Source organism: Squalius cephalus, assembly GCF_949319135.1.
Source record: "Squalius cephalus genome assembly, chromosome: 8".
Classification (NCBI taxonomy): domain Eukaryota; kingdom Metazoa; phylum Chordata; class Actinopteri; order Cypriniformes; family Leuciscidae; genus Squalius; species Squalius cephalus.
Window position 1 is genome coordinate 25,284,680 of NC_137129.1, and position 21,390 is coordinate 25,306,069.

At 39.9% G+C, this 21,390-nt stretch overlaps 1 protein-coding gene across 3 annotated transcripts in view; it reads left to right on the top strand.

Annotated features, from left to right (window-relative positions):
* The window catches only part of ints8 (integrator complex subunit 8), a 140,624-nt gene that overhangs the window by 11,519 nt on the left and 107,715 nt on the right, over window positions 1–21,390 (top strand). The window lies entirely within an intron of this gene.

The window sequence follows — 21,390 nt, forward strand, 5'->3', positions numbered from 1 at the left end:
AGATACTGGCAGATTTTTTTTTTTTTTGGCAGGGCATGGGCAACAGCGATTGGGCACTTTCTACAGGAAAGTTTTGCCCGCTTCCTTCACTTTCCTTCATATTCCTTATAGCCAAAAGCAAACAAATGGTCCTAGTATTCAGGTAATTTAAAAAAAATGTACCGCAGTAGAACATGCACAGTACAGTAAAACCACGTCTTTGTCACAAAATAAACGTTTGTAACTCCGTAGGAAAAAAGCATGTCCAATGTCAACATAGCCAAAATTAATTCACAATAGGCCCAAGTACTAAATACTGTTGCAAATTAAATACTCGAACTATAAAGTTAGAACAAAACCTTGTAGAAAGAATCTCTCACGTGACACGTCTATTTACGTCTATTCATTGTCTACTCAATTAGAAGTTCTGGAAGCTCATAATTCATGTTTGAAGAGACTCGTGTGAAATCATACAGGAGAGAAGCCAGTCAGTTGAGTTTGTGGCAAAACCAGTGCTTCAGGGTTGCCAACTTTGGGACTTTGCCTGGAGTGAGACTCTGTAAAACTTAAGTGTGCGCGCGTGGAGAAATTTTTTGGCAACCCTAACCCTAATTTTAAAAATGTCAGTCCTTGTTTACTTAGTATAAACCCTGATTTATGGGAAAAAAAAAACTTATAGAATGGAAACGTGTTTTCAAAATGTACAATTAATTTATTGATTGCACTATAAAAAAATTAAGATAGAGGTGATTAAATAACAAACATGTAAAACAACAACATCAAAACAATAAGAAATCTCAAAACAAAAGGGACACATAATAGTTACTCCACCTCCCCAGAAAACCACAACACAAGTTTCACACATTAGGCCTGTTGTGCCACAGTGGCAGTTCGGCCAGCTTTCACCACCTCTGCAGGAGGCTCGTGTCTGAAGCAGGGTTCGATCCGTTCATGAACCGTAATGCGTCTGTCACGTGACAAATGAACGAAACACTCGGAAGGTTAAGTAATTATTTATGTTCCCTGTAAATTATTTCTGACTGCATTATAATGATTTCTTAATTCAGAATATGATAAAGACTGCGTAGGTGGATGTGTTCTGGGAATTTGGCTGTTAAAAGTATAACATTTAAAGTCCTTTAAATGAACGAAATGACTCAAAAAGATTTGTTCATTTTAATGAACGAGGTAGAACAAGTGAGTCAGTAAAATGATTTGAACTTCCCATCACTCACAGGTTGCCATCAGGTGTCAGTCTTGTTTAGGCCAATAACTGAAAAGGTTCGCTCAGCATCCGCATTTGACTGTGGCAGACTCAACACAATCTGGCCAACCTTTGATCATTTGGGGAATTTTAAAATGCCACTTGCCCGATTTGCCAAAACGTAATTAGTACCGTGAGCCTATTTTTATTGAGCAAATATCTAGCCCACATAACACGCGTCAGACAACGTTTGCAACTATAGTTGAAGTCTGTAGCCTACTCTCGGCACACAGACTGATTAGGCCAGGCTACGTCTGTAGTGAAAGGCACACCATTTTATTATCTGCTTACCTTGATTGTCATCCAAACTTTCAAACGCGCATCAGTGGCTCCCACTCCGAACCTATGCTCCGAACTCTTTCTGAACTTTTCACACGCAACTGACGTATCAGGTGCAAGGTTTTCAGCGAATCAACGATCAGAGAATACTGCAGTGAGAACGTTGTAGGCAGATGTTACAGCTGTGGACCTTAAACTCCTCTCCTGTCATTAATACGCTGTGGTCTAGTATGTATAGTCATCAACAGAAAATTTACAGATTGAGAGGGGAGAAACCTGGATTTTGGTGTGACATTTCTTGCGTGTGCGTGAGAGCGTGAGATTGATGCTGAAAGCGTGAGTGTCACGCCAGATGCGTGAGAGTTGGCAACCCTTGTGCTTGCATATTGTTGTCTTTTAATCATTTGATAATTCATACTCATAAAGTAGAACTGAAATGACATTCATTACAAGATTATTAGTTAAAACATTTCAAAAAGCATCAAGCAAACACATGAGGAGAGTTCTCCACATGAAAGACCCACTACTGACAGATCAACATGCAACTACATTTCTCTCCGTTACAGTAGGAAATTAAATTAAAGTGAACGTGGAGGATTTTAATTGAAAAGATGATTGACATTTTAATTGGTGACAGGATGCACATAACTAAGTGACAGAGCGATAATGATGTAGTACATCCCAAAGCTTGCCTACTCTTCTGCTACAAACTGAAAAGTATGTCATTTTTCTTCTCAAAAACAGTACATACTTTTAGGGCATAGTATAAGTAGGCCAATTGGCAAATGACTTGAGCCCTATTCGGACGGGACTAGTTTAACATGGAGAGGTGGGGTAAAGTAATTATTATCAGAGCTTCTCAGTGATTTTAGTCCCGTCCAAATGTGCTATCTCAGTAATCATTACAGACAATGTCAGTAAAGATTACTGCGACTTTTACCTTCTGTAAAAAGTCCGGATTGTGATTTGTATAGTCACAGCGTGTACAAATAACAAGGTCACATGAGACACAGCCATCTTCTAGAAGCCCTGTAGTACCCAGAGTGTTGTTATTTGTACACGCTGTGGCTATACAAATCACAACATGTAAATAGGAAAATGTTGGCGTTATTTTGTCACTTATTGGGAGCAGTAGGCTAGATGGAGCCGTTTACCTCCAGTATTTGTGCTAAGCTAGGCTAGCGGTGAGTGCGTCAGACAGAGTTACAGCATGAACGGAGATGAGAAGGGAATATATGGACTAATCTAACTCTGGGGTATACGGGTGAATAAGTTCCCAAAAAGTCAGCTTGTTCCTTGAAGTTTATGGGAAGTCATTGAGGCCCATCCAGGAATGAATAGTAAAATGCAGGTAGAATCCATCAAAAGACATTATATTCTATTGTCTTACATTCAGAGGTTTTTGACAACTAATGCATTTTTCAGAAAATTAGTTATTCCTGAGTATGTTGCAGTTCCACTAGAAAGTGGAACAATTTCCACAATTCCACAATTCAGAAACTAGAAAGTAAAGTTTGTCGGGACAAACTGTTATGTTGGGTTGACAAAGCCTTGTCTGAAAGTTTGAAAGCTTTAAAGGGACACTAAGTGGGATTTTCTCTCATCTAGTGGTGAAATTGTATTTTGCAATCAAATGAATAGTGCTCTCTAGCGCCTCGCTTTTTCAAATGTGTGTTGCATCTACGGTAGCCATTATGTACCAAAAGGCTATGACAGGATGTCCTCTAATAGCGCTTCATCGAGTTTTCCTTCGGGTGAACTGGTTTGTTATTTCAAACAAACTACAACTTGACACAACGAACAAACGAATGTTACAGTTTTGAACAAACAAAACTTACAACCTTGTTTATAGGGCCTTCTCTACTTTACTCAATAGCTGCATTTATGTATGACTTGAGCAATAAATAAATAAATAAATAAATAAATAAATAAATGTATCAATTTTCAATACCACAGGGAAGAACTTATAGGCCTACTGTCATATAGATATTTTTATCTATTATTTTTTTATTTTTTTTTGTCCATCCATTTAAAATCTAGGAAATCATTACTTTCTTCTGAAGAGATCACTTTACATAATGACATATTCAATTAAGGCTTTTTATTCATATATAAACATTGCTCATGCTCAATTACCATTGCAAATCTCACCTAAATGTTTGCTCACTCAGTGTATGGGATAATTATTGGGATAATAATTGGGATAATGTGATAATTATTGGGATAATTTTGTTATAATTGCACAAGATAGCTTGTTTTTACTATATTTTATGTAGCCTAGTAATTTCACAGTAAATCTCCAAATTAATGTAGAAACATCATAAAGACAGTAATGCATTTTTCAGAAAATTAGTTATTCCTGAGTATGTTGCAGTTCCACTAGAAAGTGGAACAATTTCCACAATTCCACAATTCAGAAACTAGAAAGTAAAGTTTGTCGGGACAAACTGTTATGTTGGGTTGACAAAGCCTTGTCTGAAAGTTTGAAAGCTTTAAAGGGACACTAAGTGGGATTTTCATCCGGGCGCTGCACTGTGGCTGCCCTGCTGCCTCTCGTGTTTGGCATTTAATTGTTTGTTTATTTGTTCGTTACCGTGAGTGTTACATTTCCTGTATGGTCTAATTCCACACTGCACTAAAAGCAATCATGGACTTGGCTTATTGGTGTAAGATCGGACTGCTTATAGTGATTTTAAAACACTGTATCGCCCATGGATTTGATCACGACCATGTTACCGGCGTGGCGGGTGAAATCCAATATAGTAGAGATTTCCTCCTACTGATACACGATCGTTTACCTACGGATCATGCAGCCGTAGTAAACTCCATACCGAACTATCTGAGGACTAACCCAAAGAAATGGACTGTACGGACAAAGCGCAAACGAGGATCAAAAGCGGGCACTCGGCGAAGATTAAGGAAATTGAAAAACAAACTCTCTCTGCCCGTTACGCTGCTCATCAACGCCCAGTCCCTAAAATCGAAAACTGACGAGCTGACTGCAAATATCCGCTACCTGCATGAGTACCGTAGTGCCTGTGTCATGGCTGTCACGGAGACATGGTTGGACAGCGGCATCGCATCCAGCGAGGTGGGACCCCTCGGTTTCTCTGTGTTCAGGACTGACCGGGACACTACAATCACGAAGAAGACCCGTGGGGGCGGGGTCTGCCTACTCATCCGGGACGAGTGGTGTCGCACAGTGGTGGTGAGAGAGAGTTTGTGTACTCCTGATATTGAACTGCTGTGTGTCTCTCTTCGTCCCTTCTATCTGCCCAGAGAGTTCCCTCAGATATTTTTTACTGTCGTATATATTCACCCAAAGGCAAATTTCGACAGATCACTTGACATTATTTTTAATCTCTCCCACAAGCTTGAACTACTGTCTCCGGATGCTCCTAAGTTTATTTTAGGAGATTTTAATAATTGTCCTGTGAAAAAGTGCTTACGCACATATTATCAGTATGTCAACTGTCCCTCCCGGAAAAATAAGTTTTTAGACCTATGCTATGGAACTGTCAAAGACGCTTATTCGTCATTATTGCTTCCACCACTAGGGGCATCTGACCACAATGTGGTTTATCTCCGGCCTACATATCAGAGGCTCCTGCAAAGGGAGAAGCCCCAAGAACACTCAGTTCAAGTATGGAATAATGACAGTATTATGGCCCTGCAGGGCTGTTTTGATTGTACAAATTGGGACATTTTTAAATGCCCTGATATAAATGAACAAGTGGAAACAATATCTGAATACATCAATTTCTGTGTAGATTCAGTCATTCCCATAAAAACCATTAAAGTATTTCCAAACGACAAGCCCTGGATCTCCAATAAATTAAAGCATCTTATAATTGAAAAGAAAAATGCATGCAGGAATCAGGATGATATAGTCAAAAGGGACATTCAAAGACAGATTAAAAGACAAATAAAGCTGGATAAGTACAGGTACAGACAGAAGATTGAGGCAACCCTGGTGTCAGGCAATTCTCGTGAGGCATGGCAGGGGATTAAGACCATGACCAATGTCCCCCACAAGGGCAGGGGGAATCATTCCCTGATTATGCATGGAGGTGAGGGACTGGAAAGGGCAAACCAGCTTAACGCCTTCTTCTGTCGTTTTGAGAGCAACAGCGGTGCTGCCCCCTCCATCCTCTGTTTCTGCATCTGTATTAAACATCAGACAATTGGATGTCTTTCACTTTTTTAGACGTTGTAATCCACGGAAAAGCCCTGGCCCTGACAAAATCTGTGGTAATATCCTGAAGCACTGTGCAGAACAGTTAGCACCTGTGTTCACTGACATTTTTAATTATTCTCTTAATCTCTGTAAAGTCCCCATCCTGTGGAAAACATCTACCATTGTACCTGTGCCAAAACTGCCAAGACCCACAGAGTTAAATGATTTCAGACCAATTGCATTGACATCATTAGTCATGAAGTGCCTGGAACGCCTGGTTAAGCGGTACATTATATCACAAACCCACCATCTTATGGACCCCTTGCAATTTGCTTTTCAGTCCTCCAGGGGGGTGGACGATGCAATTCTGACATTAATGCACCTTTTGCATACTCATCTTGAGAAACCAAAGACCCATGCTAAGATTCTATTTGTGGACTTTTCATCTGCTTTTAACACCATGCAACCTAAGATACTTGCAGAAATTTTAGCCAGTGAATTCTCTCTTAATACGGGTATTATTTATTGGATCATGGATTTCCTTACCAGTAGAGTCCAGCGGGTTAGAATGGGTTCGTTTCTGTCTGAAGTGAAGATAACATACATAGGCTCTCCACAAGGATGTGTTTTATCTCCTTTATTATTTATTTTATATACAAATTCATGCACTAGCACTTTTCAAAACAGGCATTTTATTAAATATGCAGATGACACAGCTCTTGTGAGTCTGCTACAGGATGGGGAGGTAGATCATGGGCCAGTTTTAGACTCTTTTTTAGAATGGTGCAATAAGTCACACTTAATTCTAAATACCAATAAGACCAAAGAAATGTCCATAGATTTTAGAAAGTCACAGCAAACAATCGATACTTTCATCAATGGGGAGATCATTCAGGTCGTTACAAACTATAAATATCTTGGCATTGTACTGGACAACAAACTTAAATGGGATTCTTGGACTGATCTTTTGCACACTAAGACACAGCAAAGAATGTACTTCCTAAAGAAACTGTTTGTTTTTAATGTCAATAACAAAATGCTTCAGATGTTTTATACTGCTTTTATTGAAAGTGTTTTAACGTGCTGTATCATTTGTTGGTTCGGAAATGCCACACAAGCACAGAAAAACATAATCAGAAAAACAGTCACTACTGCTAGCAAGCTACTTGGGATAACATTACCAAGCATCGAACACATTTACAAGGACAGAATGTTGAAAAAAGCCAATAACATTGTATGCGATCACACACACCCATTAGCATCCCATTTTAATTTACTACCATCTAGGCGTCTTTTCTGCCCACCTCTTATGACCAAGAACAGATCTAAATTTTCTTTTGTACCACAAGCCATTAAGGCTTTAAATCAATTACAATAAGTTATCTGTTCAGCTGGCATGGTTAGACCCAAGGGTGTATAGTATATTATAGTGTTTTTTAGTTTAGTGTATTTTAGTGTATTTTACTGTTTTGTAATGCATTGTATTGTTTGTGTCATATGTTTGTCATGTAGTGCCTTGCGACTGCGCCGCAAACCCAATTGCCCCACGGGGACAATAAAGTTCTTCTACTAGTATATTTCAAATAATTGTTTAATGGCATATTTTTATGAATGAAGTGTTATTTGATTCTGATGTCACTGCTGCACTGTCACATGTGGATCCCACACGCGTCCCATTTTCTCACAACTCTTAACGTTCATTTAAGACTTTATTTAACTAATTTAAGACTGCTCTCATGAGGATACTCAAAGCGAAAGCGCGAAAGAGAAGTCGAGTCTGGCGCGCGTCGTGTCAGCATCACAGACAGCGCATTCTCTTTTGTATTTTCTCGCTTGCATGGTTAGAAGCATTTGCATGAAGAAGAACGTGATTATATAATGTAACGCTAGCCAAAGTATGACAGAAAAAAAATGCTGCTTTAATTGCGTTAAATATTTTTAATGTGTTAAACTGAAAAACATTAATCGCACGCGTTGCGTTGACAGCAGCACGGACATAACCGATGTGTTTATGTGAATACGCGGCAAGACGGACGTTGTGACAATGTTTTCGTGTGTATTTGACTGTAAGCGCATCAATGAAAAATAGGCAGCTTTATGTGGACGCACTGGGAATAAGGCACGGGAATAAAATCACACGCAAGCGCAATTCAACGCCGAAAACTTATGATTTGCATTTTTATTATAAATTTGTGCGCATTATTTGTTGTTATTAGAGACTTCCGACGATCCGAGATTGATGGTAAAAAATTTTTTTTTACACAGCACCCCTGCTCTCGCCAGAAGCACCCCAGGGTGCCGCGTCACCCCGCTGGGAAACGCTGGTCTATATAGGCTAATAAAAAAATAAAAAGCTTGTAATTAAGAACGTAACATTGACTTACCTGTCGAGAAGAAAGCAGGCAACTTCAGCGTCTCTTTTGAAAGCTTTCTCCTGCATTAGCTATCCCGACATTAACCCTTGTTTTTGTAATCTCCGGTCACGTTTCCTTTTAGGGTCTTATTTTGGACTTTTTCGACGAAGATGACTCGTTATCCTGTGACTTAACCGTGCAGTACAGCCTTTTAAACTTGCCAGGGCAGTGACAAGCACCTCTCACTGCTCTGCTCCGTTTCTGCTGGTTTCAGTCACGTGACGCGGGCTCTGAACGAAAACGCGTTGTGGAAACGCGTTGGCCTAGTACTTTTTGTCCCTCTCTGCTATTATAGTTTTTCAAGATGGCGGAACTACATGGAAGCCTCCGTGGACCTACCCGTCCCATGTATATAAAGATAATAAATTCTTCGTTTACGAGGACAAGTCAGATCATTGGCAGAGGTATTTGGACACCATTGAGGACATATTTATGAATACAAATATTGATTTTAGATAATAAAATACCTAAAAAGATACATATTGTCCCTTTAAAAGCTTCTTACCATGTTTTATGTTGTTAGTAATCTTTTACATTTTGTTAGCATGTCTTAGCACGTGTCTAGCATTATTTTGCATTTTCCTAGCATATTTCAGTACATCGCTAGCATGAATTAGATTAGCATGTTTTGTTAGAATGATTAGCATGTTGCTACCATGACTTAGCATGTTACTAGCATGTCTTGTCAAATTGCTAGCATTTTTCAGCACTTTGCTAGTATGTTTTAACATGTTTTACATGCTAATAAAATAAAATAAAATGTTTGATCAGAGCAACTGAGAAAACCTCTCAATTAACTGCCAAAGACTTGTAAGATGACCTTATAGTTGGGGGCCTTAAAGGGATACTTCAGGATTTAGCATTAAGCTTTGTATTAGTAGAAAACCTGTAGTATTTTCGAATTACCATGCTTTCCACCCTCATATCCCCCTGAGACAAGAGATTTTATGTATTTTTTGTCTGGAAAAAATCCTCCGATGACGCAAAAATCGTCATTTTGCGTCATCGGAGGATTTTCTGGCCAGAGGCTAAAGACTACAGCCAGTAGATGGCGTTGTTCCGCATGTTTTCAGCCTGCCCATAGGAGGTGGGATTTCACTCACAGAATGTACACAGTTTCAGCCGTCTCTCTTTGGAAGCTTAGCTAACAGGCTCTTGTTCTGTGGAGATAGCTGAATAGTAGGAGAAAGCTGAGTAAGTAGGGGTTACCATCCTCCTTTTCCCGGACTTGTCCGGCGGGCAAGATCGTTCAAAATGTACGGGATTCAGCTTTTGCGTTCTGCGGTCGCCATGTTTACATGCACATGCAGCACCTTTTGTTTCAATCTAACTGAATTCATTCCGATTGGTGAATCTGAATGTAGTGTTTACATGAACGCTAAACAAGTGATCGGTTGATGTGCGTTTTACCATTGCTAAGAAAATTCCCGCTCCTCCGTGAGCGATGCGAGACCCGGCGCGTCTCAGTAATGACGCCACCGGCCTCGCGCCGTTCTCGAGGCCGTCAGCCTCGTCCTGCTCGCCACAGTAAACATGATGAATGGCGACTGTAGAACGCAAAAGCCGAATCCCGGACATTTTGGCCGATCTCTAAATCACTGGCAAACTCATCACGTAGGCTAGCCTTGTTGTTTTCAACTACGCACTCTTACCGGTAGGCGTGGCCTCCTAAGGCAGCGAAGCAAGTGCATTCTGGGAGTTGCATTCTTTCATCCACATAAGCCAAAAATACATTTTCTGGCTTTTCTCAGTCTAGAAAGCTCCAAATTCAAAAATTTCTTCACATTTCTTCTACTTAAATGACCTATTTTAAATACACATTCATCTTCCCAGAGGTGAAGTATCCCTTTAAGCACATAAATAGGTAATTTTGCGCAAATTCATCTAAAAGCGCCAAATTTGGCACAGATGTAGCTCAGGTCATACTGAAATGATTTAGCTAGGGCGCCGGAGCCAGCGACCCTCGGGGCCAAGATGGCGGCCAAATCCAATATGGCCGCTGCCCGAAAAGGGTTCCGGCTTTAACTTTTGAACCACATGAGTTACAAATACAAACTTGATATGTTTTTCAGCTTAATTGATCATGAGAAACACATAGGAATGTTTATATTTATGACCCAGTATATCTGGACCTCTTGATCCTCCAATTCCAATATGGCCGCTGTCCAAAATAGCAGTTTGGGCTGTAGTATGGGGCCTTACATGCCATTGTTCGCGCAAATTCATCTACAAGCACCAAATTTGGCACAGATGTTGCTGAGGGGATACTGAAATGATTTAGCCAGGGCACCCCACCCAATGGTCCCTGAGACCAAGATGGCGGCCAAATCCAATATGGCCGCCGCCTGAAAGGGATTCGGCTATAGCTTTTGAGCCAGATGAGATACAAATACAAACTTGATGTCTATTTTACCTTCTTTGACCATGGGAAACCCATAGGAATACTTATATGTATGATTGGGTATATCAGGACCCCCAAATTCCCTAAATTCTATATGGCTACTGTCCGAAAAACGGTTTTGGCTACAAATTTTGAACCAAATGTGCTCCAAATGAGGATGTGGTGTCTTTTTTATGTTTATTGACCACAGGAAGTCCATTGGCATATTTATATTTATGCTTGTGTAAGTCTGGAACCTGTATTCTTTTCAAGACTGTGGTTGAAAATCTTTTTTTTTACCACAACTTTGAAGGTTATTCTCAATGTTGATTCATTTCCTTATAAAAGTGAAATGGTTTTCAGTGTACCACAGGTGAATACATTTCAAAGTGTAATCATATAAGAAAGAATAAGACACAGTTATTATTGCAAGGCAATATTTATATTATGTCAAATTGTTAAAATAATAATATAGTCAATTTTTCCAAAACTCTTAAAGGGGGGGTACAATGGTGTTTCATGTATTCAGAGTTGTTTACCGTGTTAAAGAGATGGATTCTCATGCTAAACATGGGCAAAGTTTTAAAAAAATATTTTTGGACGAATAACGGATAATTTCTGTGCCGAAAATCTTACTTCCGGGTTGGTACAAGTTTCGGCTGTTTTTTTTCGATCGTGGATCTAATGACGTAGATGAGAGTGGAACTCCTTATATGAGCATTTCTCTCGGAAAAGCGCGCCCGCGCACACGTCGACCAGAGGAGAGCGAGACCGCGCACATCAACGCGCTTCAACAGGAAATCATCGGCAGCCAGCGCTGCATAGGATTTGTTCAAGAATGTCTCCAAAAAAGTGTGTTTTTGGATGTGAGGGAAAGCTTACCGTGTTCAGCTTTCCAAAGAACCCAGTGTTACAGGAACAGTGGATGCAGTTTGTTTTTCCGGGGCAGCAACGGAGTGTAGCCTACCAAGTGCGGTTGTGTGTTCTGGTCATTTCAGTGACGAATGTTTTATTAACAAGGCCCAGGGTGACGCTGGATTTGCAAATCGTTTGCTATTAAAACGTGGAGCGGTCCCAGTGATAAAAGACTCCATTCATGTAAGTACAACTGGATCAGATTTCTGTCTTTTGCTGGAAATCAAGCACTACAATGACTCTATAGCTCTATAGCAATGACTGTGCATGTTATGTACCCTTTAAAGGTTTGCTTCGCATAAAAAAAAACAAAAAAACAGTAATAACATAAAAAACAACAACAGTGAATTCTCATGGTCTCTCACATGAATTATCATTATCACTCACAATCACCGGATCTCTCATTGTCTCCACCATCATTGTTTGTACAAGCACCCTCACATGCACATATAGAAGTGCAACGGACTCCGGCTTTACAGCACTTACAGTGCCCTCTACATGCTGTCTTGCAGCCACAGTGGAGGAGAATGGTGCAGGCTTTACTGGTGTCTCCGAGATTAGTCCAGTAAGGTTCCCAAGTCTTGCTCGTAGAGTCCTGATACCATCCCCATGCATTGAACTCTGGGATATCTTGCTGGACAGCGGTTGCCTGATTCCAGTAGAAGCTGGCCTGCAGCAGTGCTCTTTTGATGTGCTGAATCAGTGCAGCTTGGGTGGGTGGCAGGTTCTTGGTACCATTCGAGAAAAGGTGATGTCTAGCTTCATCTACACGGCTGGAACCACAGCTCTTGCTGTACATGATGACGACCATACGCTCCAGTCTTTGGACATGGACGTCATTGTTGATATTGTTCAAGCTCCAAGGTGAGGGTAACCAGGGATTCTGTGAGATCTGGTGTTGCCTCCCAAGCTGCCCATGCACTCTTTTTCCCATGGCCCAGGAAGGCTGAGGTTGTGTCACAGCCTGTTAAAGCGTGGAAGAGTGGTAAGGCTAGTGACTTCTGGGGACCAAGATCCTTGCTGTTTTCATGAGCAGGAATGTCCCTATAGTTTTTTCCACCTGCAAAGCCGATCCAGAGCTCTGAGAGGCCGAGTGTGTTGAAGAAGCTTATGGCAAGGATGACAACATCGCTGTCGACAGTCCGGACAAATGCCTTTTTATGGCCATTGGCCCCAGCATGTGCAAGATGCAGGATTATTCTTGTATCTGCTTCTGTATGATTACAAGGCTGAAGGGCAGACATGTCATACCCTGGTCTGTTGGAGAGTACAGCATCTTTCTTGGTGGAAAGGAGGAGTTTACCTGACATGCCATGCTTGGTTATCTCTTCACTGATATATCCAAATAGTTCATCCTTGTTGTGTGATCATGTGTGACCTCACAAACCCAGCAATATTGGTGTTAACGTAGTCATGGAATGCTTTTGCAGTAGTTGGCCGGACCATTTGGACCATTACAGCACCATCAAGCTCAACTACAGTTGCATCTCTCGCTGCTGCTACATGGGTTTTTTTCACCTTCATGCATTCGAGAATGTCTGACTTTGTACCACTGCATAAACGCCCCTGGTTGGAAATGCTGGGTGGCTCCCTTTGATTTTCGAACCTGAAGAATTCTGCCATGTCTGCATCAGGCCTGCACTGAAGGGAAAGGAACAGTTGTGTGACGAGTGTCATGTTTTGCTTGTGAATCCCATTTTTTGTTTTGTGCTTGGCTTTTGTGTCAGGTCGATTGGCAAATGTCAGTATATTTGCCTGAGGGATCATATCTGATACAGGCTTGGTAACCTTGTCAAGTCGCTGCTCTACATAGGCAGCATGTAGGGCTAAACCAACTTCGTGAGCAGAAGTGAGCGAATCAGCCACTTCTCTTTCCATAATATCTTGGGTGTCGAGTGCCATGAGGTCATGATTCGCTGATAAGAAGGGATTTCCATGGGTTTCCATAACCTCGGTAAAGTATTTGACATCCTTCCTGAACATGACTTGTATGCTGTGTGCCTCTTCTTGATGAGATGTTGATGATGATAATGAGCTACTATCATACACAGCTTGAAACTCTTGTACTAATCTGGCACAGTCAGGCCCTGCCAGCATGAAGAGTGTGAGGGCTTCAGGGTTTTCATAGAGTCCAGCTGCACCACCACAGGTTTGCAGGATTTTGTTGGACTGATCTTTTGCAATCAAGCTGAACTTGCGCTCTGACCGCTGCACTACGAAGTTCCCCTTCATGAACACTTCATAAACGGAAGGATATTTTTCAGGCAGCTCAACCATGTCTCGCACATGGATGGGTAACCAACGGGCATAGTTTGTGTGATTCATCACATGAAACCAAGCACACAGTTCATCACAAACTTGAACATAAAGCTGAAAGTTTCCTTCCCGAAGTGACCGAATGAATCGACAGAGTAGGAACTCCACCTCCATGATGGTAGACCAATACTTGAACTGTGGGAACTCGGCTTGAGATTGTTGGTCCCACATTTCGAATGTTTCCGGTGGGCCTAGAAGATCTGCACAGTAGGTAGTGTATGCTTTCTGCTTGAGAATATAAAGAGACATGAGAGTGACCTGGTGGGAATACCGTGTTTGTTTGATATGGTGCTCATTGAGGACAGACTGAGCACGTCCTGTAGTCAGGACCTGTGCCTGGGAAAGGATGGTGGTCCAACCTGAATCACGGAGCAGCTTGCCCATCATAAGATGAGCTTTGTCTTCGATATGTAATGCTCCCATCATCAAGATGAGCTTATCTTCACCAAGTGTCTCAGGATATTGCCATTGGAGCTGCTTTGCTATGGCATACAATGGTTGATCAGCACCAAGGACAGCAATCTGGCCGGGATTCAGGAATGATGTGCCTTCCTGTGCTAGCTCCATTGCATGCTTCATCATGGATGCAGAGGCTGCTTTGTCTGGGAATAGGGGATACACTCCTATCTCAGCACGGGGTTTCACTGTGTCATCATTCAAAAGGTGTGAGATCCTTTTCACCTAATGTGTCCTGATCAAGTATGCCTTTGCCATGCAACAACCAACTCTCATCTTTCACTTTGGCTACATGCACAAGATCATGCGATGGTCGGATAGGAGCAGTGCCACTTCTAGGTGCCATTATATCTCCTTTATTGAGTTCTGCTGGCTTCACAAGTGTATATGAGTCTGGAAGTTTGGGTGTGGATGAATCTTCAGAGTCTACCTTTATTTGAGGACGCTTAAGTCCCAGATTATCACAAGAGAGGTGATTTGTAGCACTCAGTGCAGTTCCATGGAACTCGTCCTGTGTGAAGTTTCCTTTGCTCTGGCCATCAAGGTTGTCAACATCATAAGTGGTAAAGACATTCTGACGAAGATTAGTAGGAAGAACAATGCCGTCTACATTGTGTCGTTTACATACTGCGCGTGCCAGTGACTGTTTCACTTCCATGATTCGTTTATATGACACCGAGAGCCCTTGTGCATGTGCTTCATCGATGTTCCCTTTCCGGCGTCCACTTCCATGCAATTTAAGGCCACAATAAAGTGGAAATGGCATCTCTCGGCCCTTGCTATGGCGATTTGCATCATATATGCATTGTACTTCTGACATTGGGTGCTGAAGCATGCTATTTTCGTTCTCCGTTTCAGCTTGGCATCCTCTATATTTGCTGCACTGGGTTTGAGGAGCGCTGGTCCCTGAAGTATGATGTCATTGAACACTCGTAAGGGTTCAGCAACAGACGTTGTTAGACAGTTGGACGGGAAAGAGCCATCGAATAAGTAGCCTGGTTGTAAGCAATACTTGTGTAAGATCAAGGCACCCCTCATTAACAGCAATGCTTCATCCTGGTTTATCTGGTTGGAATCGTGAGCGGTAACTACTCTCTCAGACACTTGTTGCTTGCGATATATGTGTCCTTGCCTTTCCGGTACTCTGTCCAGTCAGGGAGATGGCTGAGGAGGTATTCCTTAAACTATGTTGTGTGGGGCTCATAATAAAGACATGAATGCCCTTAAGTCTTCCATAAGGTCCCTGTAGAGTTGTCGTAAATAGGAAATAGCTTTCTTGTAAATGCAAATGTGGGGTATAAACATAGACAATCACAAATGTAAGCATTCCCGTGTGTTTGTCATGGTAAAAAAATTAAATAGACATTAAGTTTTCATTTGGTTCAAAATTTGTAGCCAAAACCGTTTTTCGGACAGTGGCCATATTGAATTTATGGAATTTGGGGGAGTCCTGATATACCCAATCATAAATATAAGTATTCCTATGGGTTTCCCATGGTCAAAGAAGGTAAAATAGACATCAAGTTTGTATTTGTATCTCATCTGGCTCAAAAGCTATAGCCGAATCCCTTTCAGGCGGCGGCCATATTGGATTTGGCCGCCATCTTGGTCTCAGGGACCATTGGGTGGGGCGCCCTGGCTAAATCATTTCAGTATCCCCTCAGCAACATCTGTGTCAAATTGATGAAATTGGTGCTTGTAGATGAATTTGCGCGAACAATGGCGTGTAAGGCCCCATACTACAGCCCAAACTGCTATTTTGGACAGCGGCCATATTGGAATTGGAGGATCAAGGGGTCCAGATATACTGGGTCATAAATATAAACATTCCTATGTGTTTCTCATGATCAATTAAGCTGAAAAACATATCAAGTTTGTATTTGTAACTCATGTGGTTCAAAAGTTAAAGCCGGAACCCTTTTCGGGCAGCGGCCATATTGGATTTGGCCGCCATCTTGGCCCCGAGGGTCGCTGGCTCCGGCGCCCTAGCTAAATCATTTCAGTATGACCTGAGCTACATCTGTGCCAAATTTGGCGCTTTTAGATGAATTTGCGTGAAAATGTGCTTAACCCCCTGAGGTCGGCTATCGCTCCGGCGCGATAGGCTCGTTTTTTTCCGTATGAGTGCAAAAAAAAAATAAAAAAAAAATATTAATTTTTATCTTATATGCTTGTGTTATACATCAATCGATCCTGTTTAGTGTGTATTTTTTTTGTGTATGCTCATAATAAAAACAAAGTGTTGTGCTTTTCGCCAAATAAAGAAAAATAAACATGATGCGAGTTCTGCCTCCTCTCCGTCAGTGAAGTCAATTCTGAAACGCGTCCGAAAATGAACTGTAACTCAGCGAATACTCAGTCAAACAGGCATACAGTCATACAGGCATGAAGCTTGAATTCTCTTCTTTCAAATGAAGTAATTTTTATAAAAAACAAATATTTACAGTTTATGTAATATGTATGCAAAGAGAGAGATGTCAGTCGTTCTCATCTCAGCTAATTAAGTTTTAATGTGCTCCGCCCACGGAGAGCGCGCGCTATTCAAACGCAAATGTGAGGCGATCCAAACAAACCTGTGAAACGCCCACATCAGCTGGATAACACACACCACGAGTTCACTTTCAGACTTATGTACTTTACGATGCTGTGAGGAATAATACTATCTTGATAATAATCCTGCAAAAATTTACCTCAGAAGTTCTGGAAGTATCATTTCGAGGAGCAAACGGATCCCGTTGAGGAGGTCAGTTCTATTTGCTTTGTTCTAATCTGAATGAATGAACGCACAGATGCGTGCTGTTGTGGAGCTACTACAGCTGGCAAAAATACTGTTTAACCCTCTGGGGACCAAAAACGCGCCGGCGCGTTTTGCTCGTTTTTTTTTTTAGCAATGAAAAATAAACACAAAATGCTCTGTTAATTTTGATCTTTAGTTTTCGTGTTATACATCAATCGATCCTGTTCAGTTTCTATTTTTTTTCTGTATACTCAAAATAAAAATAAAGTGTTTTGCTTTTTGACAAATAAAGAAACTTTAACATGATGCGATTTCTGCCTTCTCTCTATCCGTAAACTCCCATTTGAAACGCGTTCGAAAATGATCTATAACTCCGCGAAAATTCAGTCAAACAGGCAAACAGACCCACGGGCATAAAGCTTGAGATCGCATCTGTTAAATGAAGTCATTTATATAAAAAACAAATATTATCAGCTTCTGTAATCTGTATAAAAAGAGAGCGACTCCAGTCGACCTCATTACGAGCTAATTCACAGTAATGTGACACGCCCACGGAGAGCGCGTGCTATTCAAACGCAAATTCTGAGAACTATTGAAGATCTGTGAAACGCCCACATCAGCTGTAAACAAAGCGCGTCGCGATCGAGTGAGGCATAATATAGCCTACCTTATGGAGAAAAGATTCCTCAGAACAGTGCTGATATGAGGAACAATATATCCTGATATGAGGAGCAGATCCCGCTGAGGAGTGAGGTAGGCTGTTTTCTTTTCTCACGTGTGGAATAACGTTATGGAATAACGTTAGTGTAGGCCTATGCAAACCGCAAAAAGATGAATCGCATTTCTATAATATGACTCGCCTTTCTGTGAGATGAATGAAGGGTACATATTTGTAAAGACTGTTTAGCCTAAATATAAATCGCGCGTCTGTGTGTGAAAGAATAAACTGCTTTGCTATAGCCTACTGAGATGAGTAAAAATCGACTGGAATATGTTGAAATAAAATGTATTTGTACAAGCAACGTATTAAACTGCAAATTAGCATTTATATGCCCTAATATTTCATAAAAACAACGCTACAGTCAGTCACTTGTTGACTAGATTTGGGTACAGTTTTTAGGCTACTGTAAAATATACTGCCACATAAAATAAGCTTTTGTTTAGCAATTTCTGCTCATATCTAACGTTTTATATATATATATATATATATATATATATATATATATATATATATATATATATATATATATATATATATATATATTTGTCAAAAATAAAGTCATAGACTAAGATGTTAGATGTTCCAATGCGGCTATATTCAAACTAATGAATACATATGATAAAATGTAGGCCTATAATCTTTTTTTCTTTTTCTTTTTTACAAAGAAAGAGTACACTTGAAATATTGTTGAAATTGTAATTATTGTTGTAATTGTAACATTTTTAATAAAATAGCAAAACATATTTACAAGAGAGATGTAAGCAAAATCTTAAATGGTCAATATAAGTCTTCTTCTAAATACATCCTTTGTCCTTGTATTGTGGCTCAGTCAGTGTCACACCTGAAAGGATGGCTCATTAGGCAGAGTCATTATGCAGAGTGGGTGTGAACTACTCCTCCCCCTCGCATATTGGCTTTCCAAGCAAAACCTGTTTTACACCATTTAAATCAATGTATTTTTTTTTTGTGAACGATAAAGCAAGACTATTTTCATATAATTTTGAAGCTAGAACTCAAAGGGACCACATCCATTGGTCAAAAGTCTTGTGGACACATATTTAATATGTGTTTTGTGGTCTTAATTCAGCAACTTTCATTTTTATTTTTTCCAATAACCACGCATAAACATTATTCTCTTAAAAATACAAACATCTACATACAAGTTGCTTGCATATTATGGTAGCCCTGTTTGTGCTATATAGAGTGAATTTACACCTTTGTCATTAACATGTTTATAAATAACTGAAAAAAGCACAAATGTCAAGGCATGTCAGAACTTCTCAAGGGCCCCAAAAACACCTTGGTCCCCAGAGGGTTAAATATGAATCGCGTTACTATGAATGAATGAACGCACAGATGCGCGCTGTTGTGGAGCTACTACAGCTGGCAAAAATACTGTTTTAATATGAATCGCGAATACAAAGAAAGATTACACTGGAAATATTGTTACAATTTTAAATGTTGTTGTAATTGTATAACCTTAAAAAAAAAAAAAAAAAAAAATATATATATATATATAAGGATAGATGTAAACAAAATCTTAAAAGGTCATTATAAGCCTTCTCTTTAAATAATTTTATTATGCTTTATTAGTGACACATTTGGGAAGAGAATATATTCCAAATCTGAAAATACAGTATGAGAACAATTAACTGCACAATTACTAGAAATGTTTACCTTGGATATTGTACAATTTGCGAGCAAAATTTGTGGAAAAAAACAACAAACCAGTTATATATTGTCCTTGCATTCTTGTGGCTCAGTCACACACCTGAATGAAAGGCTCATTACGTATGCAGCCTCATTATGCGGGCCCCATTGTCTCCGCAGGTGTGAATCACGCCCACCCGCATATGGCCTTTCCAAACAAAAGTGTTTTACAAGATTTAAATCAATGTATTGTGTTATGTGAATGATTAGGCAGGATGATTTTCACATAATTTTGAAGAAAAAATTCTAGGCAACGTCATCCATTAGTCAAAAGTCTTATTTACATATATTTAGAATGTGTTTTATGGCCTTATTTCAGAAACTTTAGTTTTTTGTTTTTGAAAAAACCATGCATAAACATTATTCTATCAAAAATACAAACATGTACATGCAAGTTGTTCACATATTATGGTAGCCCTGTTTGTGCTAAATAGAGTGAATTTACACCTTTGCCATTAATATGTTTATAAGCAACTGAAAAAAGCACAAATGTCAGGGCATGTCAGAACATCTCAAGGACCCCAAAAACCCCTCAGACCCCAGAGGGTTAAGGCCCCCAACTATTATGAAAGGAGGAAAAATCATTTCAAGGCAGATTATAAGAAAAACACTAGAATGGAATTACTGAATGGAATGCCAGTTTTGACCAAGAAAAACATAAAAGGCTAAAATATGCTAAAATTCATTTGGATTCTGGATTTTTTTTTTAATGGAGTGATGTGACCAAACTGGAACTTTTTTAGCCCATGTATCAGTGGTATGTCTGGTGCAAAAAAGGCAAAGCTGATGAGCAGAAGAACACCATCTCCATGGTCAATCATGGAGGTGGTCCAGTCTTGTTATGGGGATGCTTTGCTGTTGCAGGAAGTGGAAATCTTGACAGTATGAAGGACTTAATAAATTCTATGAAATATCAAACCATTTTGGCAAAGATGGTGATGCCTTGGGTGTAGAGATTGAAGCTTAACCCTCTGGGGTCTGAGCTGTTTTCTGGGCCCTGGAGGTGTTCTGACATGCTCTGACATTTGTGCTTATTTCTGTTACTTGTGACATTTTAATGGCTAAAGTCTGATTACACTGTATTCAGCACAAACACTGCTACAATAATATATCAGCAGCAAGTATATAAAAGTTTGTAGTTTTGAGATAATAACATTTATGCGTGGTTTGTGAAAAAACAAAAAACAATTGTCACTGAAATAAGCTCATGAAACCCATACTGATTATTTCTTCATAAGACTTTTGAAAATTGTATGACGTAGCCTAGAATATTTGCTTCAAAACTATGTGAAAATCACCCTGACTGCTCATTCAGAGAAGACAATATATTGATTTAAAAATTTTACGACGTGTTTTGTGTGAAAAAGCCTTATGCGGGAGCTCATTAATATGTAAGAACCTCCCCTAACGGCCCTATTAGGAGCTATCAGGCCCTATCATTCTGAGCAACCTTGCACAAAGAATGAGGAGATTTAAAAAAGAATGGCTTTTTGATTGTTTTTAATTTATTTACAACACAACATAATCCAAAGATACACAAATGACAAAAAAAAAACCACATTATTTAACACACTGAACTAAAGACAGAGACTTGAACTGTCACACACCTTTGTGCCATTCCTGAAACATAGTACATACCTTTCATTTCCATGGTGTTTGATTTTTCACTTTAGCATGTTCATGTATGGAGACTTATGTGAATGTTGAAGTCAGCAGGACTTATCAGTGACATCTTGTTCCTCTAAAAACAACAACAACAAAACAGCTGTGAACATGCTGATATCAAGAGAAATTATGCTGCACAATTTGGGGAATACATTTTAGATTTTTCAGGTTAAAATAGCTTTTTAAAATGTACAGAATACACACACACACACACACACACACACACACACACACACACACACACACACACACACACACACACACACACACACACACACACACACACACACACACACACACACACACACACATATATATATATATATTAGCCTACTTTTACCATGCTGTGTTTTATTATAGAATATAAAAACATCCTC